The sequence below is a fragment of the Anopheles arabiensis genome, chromosome 2 (assembly GCF_016920715.1).
Source record: "Anopheles arabiensis isolate DONGOLA chromosome 2, AaraD3, whole genome shotgun sequence".
Classification (NCBI taxonomy): Eukaryota; Metazoa; Arthropoda; class Insecta; order Diptera; family Culicidae; genus Anopheles; species Anopheles arabiensis.
Window position 1 is genome coordinate 84,345,088 of NC_053517.1, and position 18,078 is coordinate 84,363,165.

The 18,078-nt window shown below is 44.1% G+C and overlaps 1 protein-coding gene and 1 long non-coding RNA gene across 7 annotated transcripts in view; both read left to right on the plus strand.

Annotated features, from left to right (window-relative positions):
- Positions 1 to 10,033, plus strand: part of LOC120896594 — a 74,314-nt gene extending 64,281 nt beyond the window's left edge. The window contains exon 3 of the long non-coding RNA XR_005738441.1: positions 9,400 to 10,033. This is a non-coding gene — a long non-coding RNA (uncharacterized LOC120896594). The remainder of the gene's footprint in view (positions 1 to 9,399) is intronic.
- LOC120896588 (Krueppel-like factor luna) overlaps positions 1 to 18,078 on the plus strand; it is a 302,013-nt gene that overhangs the window by 116,335 nt on the left and 167,600 nt on the right. The window lies entirely within an intron of this gene.

Sequence of the window (18,078 nt, forward strand, 5' to 3'; positions counted from 1 at the left end):
TGTGTAGTTGGCACAAAAATGGCGTGCATTTTCGGTACGATGGAAGCAAATTGAACTTGAACTACATTCCGGTGCGAAGTAACTAAGAAGCGCTGATACTGTGTTGAATATGAAATCATGGCTGCTCGGCTGGGTTGACAATGGATTGCATTTTTATAATGCCTTTTTGTTTAATTCAATTGGTAGAAATAGCTGAAATATATAACACGTTTGTTTTGGTCCTTTTTTCTTTAAATACAAGCTCGAAATGGAAATGATCATTACCTTCGCTGTTCTTGTTCCCGTCAATCAGAGCATGTTGCTCAGCCAAACTAAAACCGTCAGTCTTACAGGTTACATGTTATCGTTTTTTAGCCATTGATTCAACAACAACCACTGCGATTTTCATTTCCCATCTGCTGCTATCTCTCCATCAATTCACGATGCACTCACATTCGCGCCACTGCAGCAATGAAACTAATTGAACCAATTCATGTAGGGAAAGGGCATTCGTGTATGTGTGTGCATATATGCCACACGTTCCAATTTGGCAACCGCAACACATGACTCACAAAAGGGGAAGTAAACTAGTGCCCGGCTGAGTATAACAAGAGTGTTGTTGCTCCGAAAACATGATCCAAATTTTGATGCCGCATTTGTGTCGCGTTTTTTTTGCGCCCTTTTTCCCAAAATCCAACCAATATCACGTCCCTATCGGACGTCGGGTCGTGGAAATATGCAAAACTTCAAGCTGCCATTCGATCGGTAGGTCGTCATCCAGCCACGAAACTGGTTCGACGTGAACGCAACCATATTCTACACAGTTTTGAAAAAAAAACGTGGTAAACATAACACTGGAATCTGAAGCGGCAGTGTGGCTGTGGTGTTGTGGTTTTATCGGAAAAAGGAACAAGCTATAAAAATCGTTAGGATTCGTTTGATCGGCTTGATGAAACATTATAACTATTGACGCGGTTGTATGTGTGTGTTTGTGTGTGTGTTTGTTCAAAGATAAATCACTCACATTTAGCGGGTTGATAAATAATGTGTCCCGTGTTATGCTGCATCGAGTGAAGTCGCCTTGTGGAAAGATAACTTTTTTAAAGCTTATTTTATTTATTCGAACCATAAGGAGGCTAAAAGGGAACACAAGGATCAGTATTGAGAAGCAGGGATGATGAATGTTTACAGATAAAATGTCTAGACAGGCCTCAACGGAGTGTTATGCAGCGGGCGCTTCTCTAGTTTTGGTTATCATTTTGGGTGAAACACTGAACTATCAGTGGTTTTAATAACTGCTTGAATTTTTTTTTGATCCTTTGAAGCAAATTCAACTGTTCGCTCAAGTTGAAGCTTAAATTTTGGAAAAATTTACTTTAAATCGATCAAACGTTAAGCCATCTTTCATCTATTTTCCGTTTAAAACTAATCAAACCTGTTATTGAAAAGTTCAAGATCGTTAAAACACGAACAAACATTTATCGTACAAATTAACCACTCAACATTCTGGTCACAATTTTACCCTTTCTTTCCTGAATTAATTAAAATCAAATACCCAAATCGATACTCCCCATATGCTCTCGGGTGTGTTGTCATAACGCCGTGTCAGTTTCGGCAAATAGAAAACGAACGCCTGCATACAGCGATTAACCACTCTGCCTTCACAAAACCCTTTCCATTACACAAATCACAAAACCAAACCAATAATAACCGTCGATGAATAATGAGCACATTAGGGAAGGCGCTGATCTGTTGGCACCTGTGCTCAAAACAATCGAATAAGAAAGCGCAGCGGCGGCTTTCCGGAGTGGACATAATGGAGCCGTGTCGTGGCTCGAACACGCGGTGGTGGTCTTTTGGTATGCGCAGCTAGACAAACAGGTGGAGACACGTACGGGATGCGAAGGATGCAACGCACATAAGTCATGCAATGCTGATTAGCATACAAGCAGGCCGGGGGTGGTGTACATTGCGAGGTAGGATGCAACGGGGAGGAGGTCTTTGAACGTTTACAAACCATTGACACCGTTGCCCGAGACCCTGCCGAAGGCTCAAAGGGAGAGAGAGCGTGTGGAGTTGTATGTTTAGTCAAAGGTGCTAAAACGACCCCGATGGGAAGCTCCCTCTCCTAATCAAGTGAACCAACGCCGAGCCCGCCGCTTGTTGAATGTTTGATTATTTATCCACCGGTGGTTAAACTTGTGTGCTGTTTTCTTGCGCCGTTCATTGATTTCACTTCCATGCCACGCCGAGTGGGGTCTGGATCGACTAAACAACAAGCACGCGACGCCGGTCGGTCGGTTGGTTGTGTTTTTGGGCTACCCTCGGCGTACACCGAGCCAACGAAAAATCAACCATTCGTCAACCGTTTGCTGCGAGACCGAGGAGGGGGTCATCAATCTCAATTTGGCAATCCGATTGCAAGTGCCCTTCAGACGCTTGGAAGGGACGCCCAGTCCTGCGGAGCAAACAGTATCGATTTTTGGGCAGCAGAAAAGTACACATACCCTCACTCTCAGTTGTACTGCAGGCTGGTCGATCGGTAGGCCAACACGTGACACTTTGCACACGACGGAGAGTTCGGTGGGAACCAAAAGTTTGTTTGCTAAAGTTGCACAAGCAGCGGTGGAGGCAGCGGTGCGAGAGGGGCTGTCACCGAGCTGCTTGTAATTCAATAAAACATTAATCGAAAACATATAATAATCGATGAAATTTTATTCGTCCTGACGTGTCCATCAATCTTTCCCGCTTCGTTTTCGGTGGACGGTGTTATTGGCGATGTCGAGGGTGGGTTCGATCGATCGGTCCAGCGTTCAAGGGATCAAAATTTGTTTTGTGTGTGTGTGTGTGTGTGTGTTGGTTTTCATCTCATTTTGGGGCGCAATGTTTCACACCATTTGTCACGCGGAAAGTAGACACTCGGAAAAATGGTGGCACATACTGCAGTTTTGCCTTTGGATTTCAAATCCAACAAATAAAACCGCAAACAAGCACAAGATTTTGGTCGTTTTCCATTTCTCTTTTGTGCGTGTGTATGTCTACTTTTCCCCAAGTTTTTCATCCCCAATAACAACACAAACCCTTGTTTGCGTGTTCGATGATAAAGAATTTATCATTATCACAACTGCCACAGTGTGTACATGGTGCGTTCTGTGCGGCCCTGTTTTTGTGACAGAACGTCAACCGGGAAAACTCAACACAACCAAGGTCCGTCCTTTGCAGAAAGATGATGAATTGAGCCCATCTAAAATCGTACATTACGAGGGTAGTAATGTATTACCTGTCAACGTGTGCATGTTTTGTCATACTATTTCCGTTTCACAGCTCAGATCCACTTTTCTCGGAGCTTTTTCGTTTTGGTTGAAAAGGTGTTGGCCAAGTCGGGGTGAAAAATAGGCCCAAATATTACCGGGGAGGATTTTCAGAGATTTTCACCCACCGAAGATGATTTATTTTATTTGAGCTGGTGGTAAAATGTACAAAGTGAAATAGAATTAATTTAATGGAAAATGAAGAGATGGGAATATATTGAAAAAGAATGTGTTATTTTTGCACTACGGGAAGAACGTGATTTTTAAATAATATATTAACGGCGACATTTGCTACATATGGTTTAGTTCAATCAATCCTTTGCAATCCTTACTTTCCGAGTAAAAAAGTGTCCTTTTTCTCAAGGAAAACTTCTTACAAGCTTTGCGTACCACTGTTTTACCTCTACGCAAAGCCGCGACACAATGTTTTCACCATCTATCGATCAAACGCGTCGAAACAAGCGGTAGAAAGATAAACCAATTACAGCTACGGGAATGAGGGAAAAAGGGAACCAGGAAAAGCACGTTGAAACTTTAGCATGTGCGTGTGTTTGTTTTGCTTTTTTTCTTCTTTGCTCCATTCATTCTCCGAGCGCAAGAACACAGGCTTCATTCCGCTCGGTTCCATTTTGCTTTCGCGGTTCGTTGAACTTATCCTGCCGAACGCAACCTGACGTTCCATTTTTCGAGAGAGCTTTTCTCGAAGCGGTGGCGATGTGGAGCGGTGGAGAGAGAACTGACACAACGCAAGGCTGAAGTAGACATTACAAGGAAGGCATCTTTTTCGGGGGAGGTTTTCTTCTTCTCTTTTTTATAACAAACCATCGGAACAGCTGAACCGAGTGATAAACGTCAACTCAATGCATCATTCATGCTTCGGTTGACTTTAAGTTACACTTGCTCGTTGGCGCCCACACTCACACACGCTTCACCGTCGTGTCTAAGCGTGTGGAGGCTGTAAAAGTAGGTTACGTGTGCCGGATTTTCCACCGCAAGAGGAAGAAGCGCTTCGAAAAGAAGCACGCCGTAAAAGGTCGTCACGATACATGATGGAGCGTTGGTTGGTTTCTGCTCGTTTTCAGGCTAATTTCTTGTTTGCCTTCGTCCGTGAATCTCGGTGCAAAAAGGTCGTACACCGGTACGCTGATTGATCATCTTTTCACGTGAAAAACGACGAAAAGCCAGGCTTGTGTCTGTCATGTGTGAAGCAAAACTGTCACACAAAACGGCGCGATACCCTTGCCACGGGGTCACATATTAGTTGGAAGCGCATGTTAGCATCACGCGGTAAATGTTACTTTTCCCATTTACGGTGGTATGACTTTGGTGGCTTTTCATAAATGGAAAAATCTCCAAAGTGGGTTGCACATTTCCATGGAATCGACTTAAATAATCAACATCTACATTTGCTGTACCACGTGATTTATATGGCCGATTTGTGCTTTGAAAGGTCAAAAAACGTTTAAAATCTTTTAGGTTTATTTTGATAGGTACAATTATTTTACAATTCCATTGTCTGTTTTTTCCACTAAGAAATCCTAGAAAATGGTTTTCCGAAGCATCTGAACCCCGTAAATGTTGGAGCTTCAACAAAGTCTCCTGCCCGAAGAGAGATATTTCCCTCCTTCGTACGGTAAAAGAGGAAAATCAAATATAGAAACAGTCCCGCACAAATGCATTCCAGTCACAATGCAATCTCCATCAAGCGACGGCAGTAGCTGGTGCAGCTGTGGACCGACAAATGCATAAGCGAAGAGGATGTCCCCGGTGCGATCTTTCTTTGTCCAGCGCCGCAAATCTCCAAACGGCACACAATGCGCTCCCATTTGTTCCGGTGTTGTAGGTGGGAAAACCTCACGAAAACGAAGTTACCGCTGCGTGCGTCGTCCAATGTTCCCCAAAACTGACAGCACTGGCCGGTTCAGCAGACAAGGAAGCCAAGGTTCTTCCTGCCCGTGGGGACTTTAAGGTTGCTTTTGGTTCTGGAATGAAGAATAGGAACAAAAAACTACGTGGATTCTTAGATCGTATACCAACGCTTCCTATTGCCGAAGAGCTGTCACTTTCTGTGTGCGGTGCCTGTGTGGTGCGTTCAGCATGAGATTTTCTTTTCCAGTAAGCAGCCCAAAAGCATTCCGCGTGCGGCGCACATTCGGAATGTCCGAAAAGTTGAAGGGAAATGTTTTTAATACGTCATATAAATGCACATAGCAAATATGTTACGGCCATACATATTTATAAATAGATTTTCCGGCACGTGGGGGCTGTACGATTTACTGGAGAGCGAGGGAAAGCAACAGAGGGATAGAAGGAACGAGAGGAAGCGAAAAGCAAAGCTATCATGGGAAAGAAATGTACATTTCTAGTGTAAAAGAATTCGTAACATTTCTTGGGCAGTTGGGGCAGTTCGTAGCGTGCGATTGAATTCTTCACTGTGTCCTGCTTTCGTCGCTCTCTTTTGTTGATACTTTTGAAGATAGCGCAAAGGGACTGGTATTCTTAGGAACATAGCAGTACAGCAGCAGTTTTGTTGGTGTGTGGATGTTTGAAAAGTTTTACTAGCACCAAAAACCCTGTTAACTTTCCTCGCAAAGGTTTCTGTTTGAAAAATTTATTTCAGGATAACCATCCTGATCAAGATCCTTAAGGTAATATTTCAAAATTAAGAAGAAATCACACAAAATTCTATATTTAAAAAAAGATTTTTAAGATTTTCACTCAGAATCTGCTCAAAAATGTTGAATAATTGTCGCTATTTCAGATATTTCTACAAGGATGATATGTCAGACATTGAATATGCTATAAAAATATTGAAAAATAAATGAAGCAATGAGAACTTTCGTGATCTTTCCAATTGATACCACTATGTGGTTACAACGGGAAGATCTCGGCTTGTATATTGCAATGCAATTGTTTACTTAATTTTATAACTCATATCAAACCGTACAATTTCTATTCCTTTTCATTCGATAGCTTTGAACAATAGCTTTGACTCGCTTCTCTTGATGCAAATATATTCCCAATTCGCTCAGCATCTTCCTCACATCACTGGCCCTAATAGTTCATCATGTATTCAACCCAACGCTCTCGTTACGCTGATTAGCGGAAATTTTAATTTGAAATGATGCAAACACCTTGGCTCATCTGCCACCGGTTCTCGGGTTTCTGTGTAATGACGTACGGCAAGCAGTTGCATTCCAACAACTCCACCCACCCAGTTAGCACGTAGTAAAAGAATGGAAGAAAAAACACTAACTGCATCAGCACAGCGACGAGTTTGCTGTCGATTATAACCTTCTCATACCTTGCATGTTGTGCTCTGTTTTGCGCTCATACCTTCCCCCGCAGTACAGTAATTTGTCTTCACGCGAGGGGCATATCATTATGTGATAGGTTCCGGTCGGCACCCCTTTTTTACCCTAGGTGACGCCCAGTTGATGAGCTTTCTTTCAACCGGAGGAAATGGTAAGGTGGGGAATATAATTAAGTTTTTTTTTTGGTTCGTTCAATCCCCTTTTCCTCCCTGTGCGCCTTTAGCATTTATTTCCGTCTCAGCCATAAACACACACGCGCGCACGGCAAAAGGCTTCTTCATTTGGTAGTTCCGGTTCATCTCAGCGCGCTTCTGGCGGAAACTTCCAAAGTGTGCGAGGAGCCGAGGGGTTTCCTTCCATCCAACGGGTAAGCTAATATAGGATGCAAGCAACGTAAACACGTGTGTGTGTGTGAGTGAAAGCGGGAGAGACTGTTTTGTGAGTAAATTACTGTACTCTTTATCCTTTCCACGAAATCTCACCACCAGCGCCTGGCATTTCCCTTCCTTTTTTTTTGCTCCCATTTGAGCACCAGTAAGGACCTTCAGGCTCCAGGTGGGAAGCTGGCACGGCGCATAAATCCACGGTTTCATAAGGGCGAAGAATTCACCCATCACCTGGAGCACCGGGAGTGGGTGCCTGCCCGACGGTGAAGATGATCGTGTGCTGATGATGATGATGAGCTCGAGTGGCACGGAACTAATAAATTCCAATTAGCTGTAACACATGTAATTATGTGCATATACTTTCGTGGCGCTTTCGTGTATTATCGGGGAGATTGGAATGCACACACACACACACGCACATACACGTCTCGGGAAACCTTGATATCCTTCGAGTGTATTTGAATGTTTTCTTCCGCCCTTTGCGAATCGCTATGTATGAATTTGTTTGATTTTATTTGATGTGGAACGTATGAGTGTATGATAATCATTGAGAGGGAGGAATTTTCATGTCACTACTCGTCCGCTCGACTTCGAACACCGCCGCTGTACTGTAAATTCAAAGCAAGGAACAAAGTTTATTAAAGTGAGGTATGCTTAACGAGATACAAACTATAAAACTTCACATATATTCTAATATAACACTAGTTTTGTGGCTTAAAATGTGCACACAACTCCCTCAAGGGAGTGGCTCCCGGTGCCAAACATGCGCTCTTAAACCTTCGCCAAGGTAAACGTGTTGGGAAGCATGTTGGTCCTGTTTTTTTTTATTTCGTACCGGCAACAAACCAACAATGTTCGGTCTCGGAAACAAAGCAGGTCACAAGAGAGTACCGAATTTTGGCTAATTCCGCAAACAACAACAGCAAGCAGCTCCTAGTTCCTCACACAGTCTGCAGGGAAAACGCAACTTTTGCACCATCCATTTGCACCCAGTTTCAATGATGAGTGTGTGTGTGTGTGTGTTACGGGTTTGTGAGTTTTAAAATGTTGCAGCTTATATTTATAAGCAGCCCGACCGTTTCTGTGTGTCGTCTGTTTCTGTTTTTTTTTTGTGTTTAGCACAACACAACTAAAGGTGGAGCTGAGACAAGCGTCGATGTTTGTTCGTTGCTTGTAAATCCTTCCCCATTCTGCATCGCACCGTCGCTAGTAGTGCTGTTGAAAATGTGTTGCCAACACACGTATGCAATGTGCCGGGGTTGTACTGTTTGTTTTAGACAAAAAAAGGCAGACCGCCTCGAAAGCGCCTAAAGGTAGGCAATCGGTAGTGAACGCGGTGGGGGTGAAGCTGCCGCTCGTGGAACAAAAGCGACCGTTCCGAGTCCCTAATCTAGAAATATGAATTTAATTCTGCACATTTTGCAACTCCTTGGGCGCTGTTGTTCGTTTTTTTTTTGCTATCTACGTGTCGTCACCGTTCCTGGTTTCCGTTCTGTGATGTGGCGCATAAATAATAATTCGCCTCACATACTAGCATACACACAGACACATAAAGCATCATTCCAGAAGACAGCCGGTCGTTTTCGTTTTTTTTTATGTGCTTCCGCATGGTTTTGTGTCAAATCATTCTTTCATCTTCGTCAACTTTTGTGTGAGCATGCCTGGTGTGTGTGTGTCCTTTCGAGACGTTTCGAGCAAAACTAGTCAGAATGTTCCACCTTTTTTTTTTCTTCCTAACCAACCGATGAATAATATTGCAATTTTTCTTCGTTTATACGTTCGTCGCTTGCCTCCCAAGATGCGCTTTCTCGAGGTGAGTGCATCCTTGCACTCACAAAACTTCCATCAACTCTTACCCCTTCTTTTAGGTGCTTTCTCCGTGTGCAGAGAAATGGCATGACAGAAGACATTGGTGATGCATAATAGTAATAAAAAAAAAGAAAGGAGACGAGAAAATGCTACCTCAAACAGTGCCCTGTGCCAGGCTGACGAACGCGCGAAACCCCCTGGACGACGATTTCGTTTCCAAACAATAAAACTTACCCGTGTACGATGGGAAGCAGCGATCCGAAAGTTTGTCGTTTGCCACACTTTGCTCCAGCTCAAGCCGTCAATCGTGGCAGGAAATGGAAACATATCTGAAGATGGAGCCCGCCCGGAGCTGCATCAGGCACATTTTAGCGAAATGATGGTTTATGGTGAATGCTGTCTGCATTTGCTGGTTTGATGCAAAAATTCATAAAAAGAAAGTTCATATGACGTCAAAATTTTTGTTGAAAAGAGGTTTTCTGATTTTTTATGTAAACGAAGAATATTGGAATATTTTGGCCGATTTACTAAAGTGAAATTAAAATGATTTCAATCATTTTCAACTATTCATTTAATCAATTTTTCTTCCTCTCGTTTCAGGTACGTCATCAATGATTATTCGATCGTAAAATAGACACTCACAGAGTGCCTTCACACCAACAAACACGCTCGCTGCAAAGGGTAAGTGCCTCCGAAGCCACCCGGAAACCAGCTTTGACGAAAGCTTTTAGTCAAATCCGTTATTATTATGCCAATGCCAAGCGGAATGGCGTCTTCATAGGACATTTTTTCACATTCTCGCACCACCCCCCACATCGGTCCTTTTCTCTCCGTATCTCCCTATCATCGGTGATATGCATTGAGTTTTATGTGGGTGATGACGAACGGGGCAGAACATGGAAGAAAAGGAAGTATAAATCCTTTCGTTCGCTGCATTCGATGCAACCACGACGACGATGACGACGACGTCCGTAAGCCGCCAGCCGACAGCCGAAGCGGAAAAGTTTGGTTCCGCGCTTCACGACCTGTCTCCCCAATTTTCAGATACCTGCTAAGGGAGAGACGATACCTTGTGGGTGCGCTTCAACCAATTCCGCCGAAGAGAGCAAACAAAGGGGCAGCAAGGACGGTGGAAATGATGGAAACTAAAAATGGAAAGCCTTCGTCAGAATTCTGGGGCATCCCCTGCTTCCCGTCCACCGGTGTGCACGGTTCACGAAAACTTTCAACTTAACAGACAAATAAATCTCTCCCTGCCGATCTGCCCCGCCGCCTGCCTTTATCGGTAGCCAATTGTGAGAGGTTGCGGGCTGGGAAGTTCGGTTGCCAAACAGGGATGGGGAGGTAAAGATGAAACGCTGCTCGTTGCGGCCATTTTTCAGCTCGAACAGTTCGGAGTGAGAGGGGCCGTGCCGAATTTTGCCTGGGCGCATCGATTTTGTCGATCCCCGCACCGCGACTGCTCCAACACACGCTCTCTGGTGATGATGACGAGGGACGACAAGGAGTGTTTTACCATGCCAGGCCGGCCAGGACCAGTGCTCGACGAAGGGCAAACCGATCCCAAGCCCAAGCGAATCGATTCCAGGCGCTGGAAATAGTTTCTTTATACGATCCGGCGAGCACTGGTGTAGGTGAAGGCATCCATCGAGGAGGCACCTTTCTTTGTAGGAAGACGTTCTCTTTTCTCAAAGAAAGAAAGAGAGAGAGAGAGAGAGAGAGAGAGAGAGAGAGAGAGAGAGAAGAAAGCAGCAGAAGCACTACAAAAAGCACAGAACCTACTGGCGGGAATTGAGGTTTTATGCACAACAAATACAGCCAGAACAGGCTGGAGCAGGGAGATGGGAAACGGAAAAAGCAGCTGGCAAAGCATCCTTCCTCTTTTCTCCTTCCGTCGCTTTATTTGCCAGACGTGTTTTTTTGCTATCGGTTTGTAGCGTTTTTATGCGGAAGCTGGCTGAACTAACAACACACAGCTAGAAGGGGAAAAAAACCCTCTACCATCTGGTGTATTTTCCCGTCACAATCTCTCTGCCACTCTTGGTGGTGTCCTGCTGAAAGTTTGGGTGAAAATCTTCGAAACAAAATATTTACTTTCCGCTCCTGCTGCTGCTGCTCCTTCGTCCTGCCGAAAGGTTTGTTGCGATTTTGAACTATGCAACAAAAACGTCGTCATTCGCAGATGAACAGCAACATCCCCAAAAAAATTCAGTCCTCATCACTCACTCGCAATGGCTCTAAAAAGTGGGCCGAAAAAGCTGGTGAAAACTGGTTCAGCGAAATGATGATTTTATGCTTTTTTTGCTTGAGCTGGTCGGTACGGGCTACACTACACGGTCTTAAATCCAAAAGCAAACTCACCGTCAACCGTACTGAGTTTGGCTCAGTTCTTTCATCCATTCGATGGTGGTGGTGGCGATTTTTTTCTCACTTTTCCACCAACAAAAAATTATCTGCCTATTGCTACACGAAAATGCGTTTTTCCCCTTTTATGTTTGTATGTTTATCTTTCTATTTGTGTGTGTGTGTTCGAATTGATTTATGTTTTGTCCGCTTTTCAAAACCCTCAATCGTGTGTTCTCCTTTCGAATCATTGCCCATCAACTGGGGATGCTGTGTGCCTTTTGTGTAATCTACCTGGGAGCAAACAAACGAAACAAACAAAAAACGCTTTTCACACTTTGCTGTATTTTCCCACCAAGTTCCCAGCAGACGGTAAGAACTTTCGAGCAGCAGCAGCAGCTCACCACTAAAGAACCATCAAGTCGGATAGGTGGGAAAAGGTGCGTCCCAATAAAGCAGGCTAATTTATTCCATATCCTCCCTGCATCCCGTTCCACTCCTGCTACCCGGGGTATCGTTTCTCCGTTTTTTTTTTTGCATTGATTTTTATCCCTCTCCAGGTCTCAGCTGGCGGATCAGGGCGAACTTTCGATCCATTAGAGAAATTAATTTCCATGATTGGGTGTTTTCTAGAGCGTCTTCTTTGTGCAGCTATAAAGTGGCCAAGGAACAACGGACGAAAAATAGCAGCCCTCTTCCTTCGTCGTTCGGTTGAAGGATTGTGGAGAAAGCGTTTTTCGATCCTGCTGGAAATCAATGAAGAACCAAGGGCACAAAGTAAACAGGCACAGGTGGATGCGTTTCAACGGGATGTTAATACAAACACATACATACCTGTATTTTTATTTTTTCTTTTTTTTTTGCGGGACCCAGTTTGCTCAGGAATCTCTTATCCGATCAATACCACACTACGGATGAAAACGGATGCTCTGCAAACCGAGATAGAGCGCCGGTTTCCTAGTGGCTTCACACCGGCTTAAATGAGGAGGGACGAGAGAGGGAATGTTTCTCCGTGGAATCATTAGGCTACCGGTGGTTCTTTCCCCTGCTTCATCCCGTAGAGTACGGTGGGTGTTTTACAACACTGTGGGGGTACCGGCATTTTGCGGCAATTCCACACCACCTCTAGTACGGTGGCAAAGGCGAACCCATGCACAAAGTACCGGGAAATGTGTGTTGGGTTAATGAATATTAACACCCAGCAGCCAGTGTGTTAGCGCAGTAGCACAGTACTTTGCGGGTATCAAACACACCCACCCACATACACATGCACACTTACAGGGCATGGGTATGTGTGACCGGAGAGCATATTGGATCCCTGTTTTGCCGAGAGCGGCTAGTATAATGTGACCCAAAAGAGGGTACCCCCGTACGAACGTGCGCCTCCATCCGCATCATGAGCGGTTTCGTTTGCAGTTGACGGGTTACCCCTCCATTGTGCTTCCCAAGACTTCGATTGGTTTGTTGAATATGTAAAGATTATTATGTGGTGTGCGAGTGTGCGTGTGATTCTAATTTAACTTTCAATGATGAGGAAAGTACTGCTGATGCTGATTCGATTTGCGCTGCGTCGTTTACCCGTTCGTTGGGTTCGTTTACCCACGAGTGGCTGGCGGATTGTGGTGGTGCGGTGGCACGTTTTCCGCAATCGACTTCGATAATGAAGACACCTAAACGCATACAGCGCGCTTGTTTGGGCGAGGATAAAGTTGTGCTTGCTAGTAGCGATGTGAACTAGGTGATAAAGGTTCTCAGAATAAAAACCGTCCGAGATGTACGAGCGACTGCAGATGAGATGAAATAAATGTAAAATTGTAAAAAAGCAATATCATCAATTGTTTGAAAAAGTAATCTGTTTTGAAGATGTATTGAAATCATCATTATCAGAGTATGATCATAGATCCTTATTTATAGGAATCAGTTTCATCTATTCGCCTAAGAACCTTTCATGTTCTTCTACTTCTTCTTCTATTTGGCGTAACATCCTACGCAGACCTGCCGGCCCATACAGGCTGTCGGGACTTATTCCGTATCTTGCATCCGGATAGTCAGTCCGTGCTACGAGGGGAATGTCCATTCTAGACATGAACCCACGACGGACATGTTGTTAAATCGAACGAGTTGACGAGTGTACCGCGGGTACGCCGCTCATGTTCATGTTCTTACATTCATCAATCATCTTCAGTTCAAATTTGATTTGGGATGCACTAAGATATCGCAGCATTACATCAAGATAAAGCCATGAATTAGATTTTTTTATACAACAACAATATGTTCTATGGACATTGTTTAATTGCTTTAATATGACACAAATATTAATAGCATCAATTCGTCTCAGACTGATATTAGCAGCTTTAAAGTTACTTTATACATCCAGAGCTATCATTTCAAGGTTCTTACAACACAAAGTTCACTTAAATTTACGCTTGAGTTTGAGTACAGATGGTCTATGTTCAAGTAATTATCTGCATTGCTTTAACCTCAACTTTTGCTGCAAACTTTTGAGCAAAATACAACAAACTATTTTGTAAGTTAACGGGGTCGTATTAATTCGTTTGTTAATGTAGTGACCTACATTTAATTTGTTACGGCTCTATTTAGTATGAAAAATTATTAAATTTTCTTCGACGATTGACGATTACTACACCAGCATTTATTATTCTACTGACATTCCACTTGGAATATCATCGTTATGCAATAGCAACTTCTTCCTATATCTCAAAACATTTCTCAACTCCCATTGGCGAAGCAAAATCACCAACCTAGACTTATTGGCACCTACTCTAAATGAATGCCATTAGTATCGTTCTTAGTTCTGAAAAAAAGAATCCAATGTTGTCGTTGTCGTCGTCATCTGTTACTGCCAGCAAGTCAGCCATGTTGTGTTATCTGGCTATTACTTCAGCCTCCGCACCACACACCCTCGGATGCCACAAAAAGTAGCATAATATGCATGCAGTTGTCATTCGGTTTCACACCGTTAATGGTAGATGCTAATGGCATCTTCCGACACATCTAACCACACACACAAACGCACACACACTTGATGGGTGAAGTAAACCTCGGGAAGAAAATGTTCTGACCCCCCGTGCAGGGATGTAACTTGGGAGCAGCTTACAGAGTTGCTACAAGGGCGGGACGGGTTTGCGTCAAAACATCAACATCGGAGGACGACATTCTCATCTTAACTTGCCGCATGACAGGGAACGTAGGGAACGTAGGGATTGGTTTTTAGAGCGACCGGGCAAAACGGGAAGGAAACTACTTCGGCAAACCGGCAGCCCAGATAGTAGTCAAATACGTTGCAGTCCGCTGCGAGCTTCCTTTACCTAGCAGGAAGCAGCAAACTGTGCTTTAGATCAAGCTGATGCCTGACGACGACGATGATGATGATGATGATGCAATGGCAAACGTTCTTACATTCTTTCGTGTTCGGAAGCGTTTGCGCTGGCTGCTGTCGGTGCGGTTACGTGCTATCGAAGCTGACTTACTAGCTGACTGTTGGGTGCCTCATGGAGGGTGCTGGAAACGGTTTACAAGACACAATGCTGCAGGAACTGCTTCTGCTCCTGCAGCAGCAGTGCCGCAACGGAATTTAAGGCAAATATTTCAATTAACAACATGATGCTCAAGAAAGTGTTTCCCTTTGGATTCCCTACCTCTCCCAGCAGAGCCCACCGGCAGAATCTTGAGATGAGCTGCCTTCCCGGTGTACGCTTCAACTTTCTCTCCGTCGTAGAGCGAATGAAGTGAAGATTACTTAGTGAAGTGTTGGTAGTGTCTGTGATTGAGCCACATAAAATCCTTCCCAGCGGGTGCTGTACAGCTGAATCGCTGAGCAGAGCAGGCTAAATGAGTGGTGCCCGGGAAAAGGATAGGACGCAAAACACGCGCCCACTCACTGTTTGACGAGTGCTCTTCCAACGAGCTCCTTGGACAACGAAAAAACCTCACGTATCTGTGGAACTTTTGCTTTCTTTGCTGGTTCCCCTTTAAGTTGTTAGAGTCGTGTTTCATCAAATGGCTACGAAAACATAGAAAATATAGGCGCCCATTTGAGATGATGATCTCCGATCTTTGGTCGGTCGGACGGTTTCTGTGTGCCAAAAGTTCGGAACTTGCCATCCCCAACCCACAACGGTCTGGGTAAGGTTCATCGGTTCATCGGTTTCATATGTGAAGGAAAATGAAAGATATGATGATAATTAAAGGCTCAGTTCAGCATAAATGGGCTACAGAAGAACAGAAAAAACTCACAAACAGAGGGCAACGTGAGGGCACAAACTCAATAACGGCGCTCGAAGGCGGAGAAGGATATTATTGGCCAACCATTGGAGCTGAAGAGTGCTCGAGTATTGATTAAATTTTCTGCCATTTTATCAAACGATGCTGTCGCTGGTGAGAGAAATACATTCACAAACATTCATACACACACACACACACGTAGTAGGGGTGGTCTGATAGCGTTCTGCTGTTTGACTGTAAATTTTCCAATTAGGGAACGGCTTCACTTATTTTAACCGTAGAGCAAAAGTTGGTCTATTCGTCGTTCGCCGATAACGTTTTGGGAAAAAAGGACATGTCGTTTTTCGTCTTTCCGGATCGCTCCAAACACACGATATACGATGAAATAAACACATGTGAGTGTGCATGAATGTGTCCGTGTGTGTGTGTGTGTGTGTAGGGAAGGAAAAAAGGGGACACATTTCTTCTTTGATGAAGCTGCCCGCCTGGTTAAAACTGGGCGAAAGGTCATTTTCGAGTCGTGCCGTCGAGTTCGGTCGGGCATAACTCGATTTTCCGCCAATGAAGAAGCTCGTTATTGGTACCCTATTTTGGGGGATGGAAGCGTATTTTCCTTTCGGGAAAAGATCGAGTTAAAAAAATATACAATTTTAAACATATGGACTCATCTAGAAGCTACCATATCACCGACCGGGCATCAGAGATCAATTCAATTTCAGAGTTTGTCCAGTGTATCCTTTCCAATATGCAAAAACGGGGAAAAAATTCGGTGATGCTGATGAACGAAAGCATCTTCGCTTTGAAAATGGAAAATCATAAAAAAAGGAGTAAACATCCTCCGAGGTAGCTACTTTGCTGTTTATTATCAGCACATTATTCAAATTTCAATTTTCCACTCGATGAGTGATTTTTTTTCTCTTCTTCTTCTGTGTGCGTGTGTCTGTTTGCGTATCTTTCCACCTTTCTAAAAGGTGTTCGATCGATGACACCCGTGCGGAAGTAAGGGAAAAGATTGGATAAGTTCGTTCGTCGCTCATTGTGTGTGTGTGTGAAGAAAATAAAAGCGGGATAGGAAACTCATCTCCTGCTCGAAAGGTACGTTTGGCCTTTGGATGCAACAAAGAAGTGAAGAATATTCCTATTGTAAAAATGAATTTATTACAAACTTTGTTTTTGCTACCTTCCTTGCTGTCCTTTTCAGGGCCAGTTGGATTTTGTTCAGTGTGCGGACTTTTCCTGACTGTTTTTTTTTTTCATCGTTTCTTCTCTTCCTTACCATCTTGGTAGAAGACGTTTTCTTGTTTCTTAGTTCCCTTGCTTTGTTTTTGCCTACTCGTTTTGCCGGGATCGGGAAACTCCGAGATGATTCTTTTTGTTTTCGTGTGCTCCGTCCCCATCGTTTTCTTACGATGTTAAAAGAAACTGTCATGCGGTTGTATTGCAGTAGCCACGCAGGCTCCCGAGACGTTTGCTCGTTTGCTGGCAAGTTCCTGGGACGTGGGATGACGTTTATGAGAACCAGGGGACCTGTCAGACTGTGTAGCCGCCACCGTCGGCCGCTTTTCGGGAGGAGATTGTCCGCGCGCAAAAACAGGGGGCCGCGTTATACGCAACGGGGCAATAGGGAAATGCAAAAAAGGAACGCGAAGTGACAAAAAACCCAAAACAAAAAAAAAACACAAACGGTACACCGTTTGATGAAAACAAGGCATGCAAAAAAAAGGTGGCAAACCACGACGGTGAAAAAACATACAGTCACAGTGCGTCCGGCAAACCGGTGGAAAGAAGAAAGCAAAAGAAAAAACTAGGAAAAAAAAGACATTGAAGAAAGTTCACGCGCGAATGAGAAAAGTGGCAAAAAATGGAAAATAATATAATTTTACTGCCATAAAAGGCGGAAATTGTAACCGACCAGCGCATGGGAAGGGGAGGGCCAGCCAAGGACACACTGGGAAGAGGAAAACAACCTTCGAGCACAGAAGGACACAGCATAATGCACGCACTGCCAGCGTGGAAAGAGACACAGCAGACCTGGGCCCGAACCCCGAACCCGACGGAAGTAACGGCAGCAGCAGCAGCAGTAGCAGGTGCAAGGTGAACGAAAACATAACAAATAAAATGGGAGAAAAATGAGAAAACTTTTCCCGCAGTCCAGGGGGCTCCTGCCGCTAGCGTTGATGATTTTCTGATGCTTCCTTTTTTTTACTTTTTTGTTTTTGCTTGGTTCGCTTTTTTTCTCTATCTTTTGTACAATTTCCGTATCTGTTGTCATTTGATTTCCGTTTCGCTTTACATTGAAGCACCTTGCGGGCAGATTTTAATACGAATTGTAATCCCACTCGGCACACTGTGACATGGGCATTTGAACCCTGGCAGGTGACGAAACGGTACTTCCGGATTGTTTTACACGATCGAATGTGTTTGGGTGTGTGCAAATTTACGGAAAAACAAACACACACCACACACAGTTGTAAGCGCAAAGATCGCTTCCACGAACATGGTAATGAAATGTATCACACACACACACACACACACTCACAACGGGTGAAGAAAAATGGCTATTGGTGTAGAGCACGTACTCTGGGTGGTGGGGCGGCGTACACCCAGAGATGAACCCATTTGATTGACGGGTACTTTCGTGGAAAAAGTTAGTTAACTCTCGCCGCCGCCCTTCGGGATGCAAGTCATGTT